The 3,990-nt window shown below is 39.0% G+C and overlaps 1 pseudogene; it reads left to right on the top strand.

Annotated features, from left to right (window-relative positions):
* Nucleotides 1-1,167: 1,167 nt before the first annotated feature.
* Nucleotides 1,168-1,750, top strand: LOC120237202 (annotated as a pseudogene).
* Nucleotides 1,751-3,990: the final 2,240 nt, after the last annotated feature.

Genomic DNA, 3,990 nt, shown 5'->3' with positions numbered 1-3,990 from the left:
CTCAGATCTTGATCTGAGGGTCATGAGTTCAAGCCCCACATTGGGCTCCATGCTGGACATAAAGCTTACTTTAAAAAAAAAAAAAAAAAAAAAGTAGGGTCGCCTGGGTGGCTCAGTCAGTTGGGCATCCGACTTCAGCTCAGGTCATGATCTCATGGTTCGTGGGTTTGGGCCCCGCGTTGGGCTCTGTGTTGACAGCTCAGAGCCTAGAACCTGTTTCGGATTCTGTGTCTCCCTCTCTCTCTGACCCTCCCCTGCTCTCGCTGTCTTTCTCTCAGACATTAAATAAAATACTAAAAAATTTTTTTAAAAAAAGTAAAGATAAAAAATCCTAGAGAAGAACACAAGCATTGCTCTCCTGTGGACACTGGGCATTGCAACTTCTTTCTAGATATGTCTCCAAAGCAAGGTAAACAAAAGTAAAATAAACTACTAGGACTTCATCAAAATAAAAAGCTTCTGCACATCAAAGGAAACATCAGCAAAAACACAAGACTACCTACAGAATGAGAGAACATATTTGCAAATGACATATCAGATACAGGATTAGTATCCAAAATATATTAAAAACTTATAAAACTCAACACCTAAAAAATGAATAATCTAATTAAAAATGGCAGAAGATATGAAAAGACATTTTTCCAAAGAAGACCTACAGATGGCCAACAGACACATGACAAGATGACTCATCATCAGGGAAACACACTCATCATCAGGAATTACAAAACAAGAGTACAATGAGATATCACCTCAGAACTATCAGAATGGCTAAACTCAACAACACAAGAAACAACAGGCATTGGTGAGGATGTGGAATAAGGGGAACTCTCTTGCACACTTGGTGGAAATGCAAGCTGAACAGGCACCCTGGAAAACAGTATGGAGGTTCTTCAAAAAGTTAAAAATTGAAGTACCATACAATCCAGCAATTACACTATGAGGTATTTATCCAAAAAATACAAAAATACTAATTCAAAGGTATACCTGCACCCTGATGTTTATAGCAGCATAATCTACAATCTACGTAGATTTTTTTTCTACAGAAAAAAACCAAGTATCCATTGACAATGAATGGATAAAGAATCAGTAGTGTATATACAGACTATGAAATATTACTCAGCTATAAGGAAGGATAAAATATTATCCTTTTTTCAGGTGGCCAGGAAGATGGCAGACATTCAGACTCACTGTGCCCATTGAAAGTAAACCTCCACCTTTCAAAATCATTAGAGGGTCCTGCTTGGAGAAACTGGCAAAAAGAAGCTCCTATGATACGGCAAAAACATTGGTCTGGGCTTCAAGAAACCCAAGGAGCCCATTAAGGGCCCTACACTGACAAAAAATGTCGCTTTACTGGTAATGTCTCCATCTAAGGGCATATTCTGCCTGTTGCGGTGACCAAGACGAAGATGCAGAGAACCACTGTCATCTGCTGAGCCCACCTCCACTACATCCAAAAGTACAACCACTTTGAAAAATGTCACAAAAGCATGTCTGTGCACCTACCCCTCTTGCTCTGGGAGGTCCATGTGGGTGACATGGTCACTGTGGGTGTTGGCCCTTGAAAAAGACTGTGCACTTCAACATGCTCAAAGTCACAAAGATCACTGGCACCAAGAGGCAATTCCAGAAGTTCTGAGACTAGACATGTGCCCACACCCCAGAAGAAAAGTTACTTTCCCAGTCCAAAAAAAAAGAAAGAAAAAGAAAAAGAAACCTTGCTATTTCCAATGGTATGAACAGACTAGGGAAGTATGATGCTAAGCAAAGTAAGTCAGAGAAAGACAAACACCATATTTCACACATATGTGGAATTTAAGAAACAAATGAGCGAAAAGAGAAAGAGAGAGAGAAGAGAGACTGAGAGAGAGAGAGAGAGAGAAGGAGGAGGTATGGCAAGAGACAGGCTTGCAACTATAGAGAACAAACATGGTTACCAGAGGAGAGGTGGGTGGGGGGACGAGGCGAGGAAGGCATGCCCCTGTGAAGAGCATGGAGTGATGTTTGAAGTGCTGAATCCCTATGTTGTACACCTGAAACTAATATTACACTGTATGTTCACTAACTGGAATTCAAATAAAAACATTAAAAAAAGACTTATGTGTTGAAGTACAGTAAAACTTTGGTTTGTGCGCATAATTTGTTCCAGAAACATGCTTGGAATCCAAACCACTTGTGTATCAAAGCACATTTCCCCATAAGAAATAATGAAAACTCAGATGACTCATTCCACGACCCAAAAGTATTCATATAAAAATAATTACAGCACTGTAGTATAATAAAAAATTAAAGAAAATACAAAATATAAAGAAGAGTGAATAAATTAATCTGCAGTCACCTTTGAAACCCTTCGTGGCTGGTGCGAGAGGGCTGAGTGAGAGGAAGGCTGCTGTGTACGACAACTTTTGCTACCAGAATCACTGCTGTCTCTGGCCCCATGGAATCTTTCTCTTGTCCTGCAATGTTAACAAGGAACCTGTCCCCGACACTTGCTTTTGCCTCCTTTTGAGGATTTCGCGGAAATGTGATGTTGCATTGCTGTTAAACAGATTCATCACTCGCTCACACTGCTACAGCCTTATTTGGGTGGTGCTTTTCTACAACATTTTGCACTGTTTCCCACATTTTACATTTTACAGAGAGATTCCTCCACCTTTTTCTCCTCCTCCTCTGCAGACAAGATGCAGATGAAGGCTTCTTATAAAATCTGGCAATTTCAGGGCATACTTCATTCTTACTTCTCAATGATTTCCTTCTTAACTTCCACTGTCATCATCTCCTCCTTCTTACCGCCTTTCTTTTCAACGCTTTTCTTCATGAGGCCCATTGTACCCACTCACACAGATGTTGACTGCAGTACATATACTGTGACTGTGTCATACACTGTATTTAATGTAAGTGGCAATAGGGCAGCAGAGGAAGGGTCTGTATCTGCAGGCAGCCTGACCTAGAATGAAGCAAAGCATTACTAAGCTCACTCTTGCCTGGAAAAGCCAAGGACCATCCACTGGTGCTCTGAAATGACAAAAAACACACTAGTGCCAGTTGTGGGCACCTTCCAACGTTCTGAAAAATCACTGATTTCTGCCAAACACCACGGCCTGAGACTGAGCATTTAAGCATGGGAGACAATTACCCACAATTCCACAGTGAGCAAGCCAGCGAGAAACCACTGGCTCAGTTGCAATCCTGTGACATCCGGCATCACATACTACTCATATTGCAAGACAGCACTCATTTAGCAAGTTAAAATTTATTAGAAATATTTGCTCATCTTGCAAAACATTTTCAGAACAAGTCACTCATAATCCAAGTTTACTGTATATGGGAATAGCCATATGCTTAACTGATAGGCACTATACTGTTCATGAAGCTTCCTTCAAGTAATATCTTCTTTCATTAAGATACAAATGTCTGTAAACATATGTGTAGAAAAATAAGGCAATAGCCATATGCTTAACTAACTGAAACTATCCTGCGTTTAAGCCTTTTCACAAGTAGCATCTTCTATCATGAATATAGAAGTATTTTTGAAAGTATCTGTAGAAGCATATTAGAACAGCCCTGTGCTTAACGCATGGGAACAACTGTGTATGAACCTTCTCTGAAGTAACATCTTCCTTCATTAAGATAAATATGTATGTAATCTTTTTTTTGTAGATGGCATGTGCAAAGTACCTTAAGCTTACCTCATAAAACTACACTGTGTATAAATAAACCTTCTTTCAAGTAACATTTTCATTAAAATATAAGTGTTCATAAGCTTAAGCATAGAATGATTTAAAAATTTTCAAAATGAAATTATCATATGAACCAGCAGTTCCACTTCTAGGTATACATCCAAAAAGAATCAAAACAAGGTCTTCAAGAGATGTTTGTATATCCATGTTTGTAGCAGCATTTTTCATAAGAGCCAAAAGGTAGGAAACCCAAATTCTACTGATGGATGAATAAACAAAATGTATTATATACAAATAATGGAATATTATT

This window comes from Hyaena hyaena, unplaced genomic scaffold (genome assembly GCF_003009895.1).
Source record: "Hyaena hyaena isolate Hyena2069 unplaced genomic scaffold, ASM300989v1 scaffold_174, whole genome shotgun sequence".
In the NCBI taxonomy this organism is placed as follows: Eukaryota; Metazoa; Chordata; class Mammalia; order Carnivora; family Hyaenidae; genus Hyaena; species Hyaena hyaena.
This window is presented reverse-complemented; position numbering and strand designations above follow the sequence as displayed.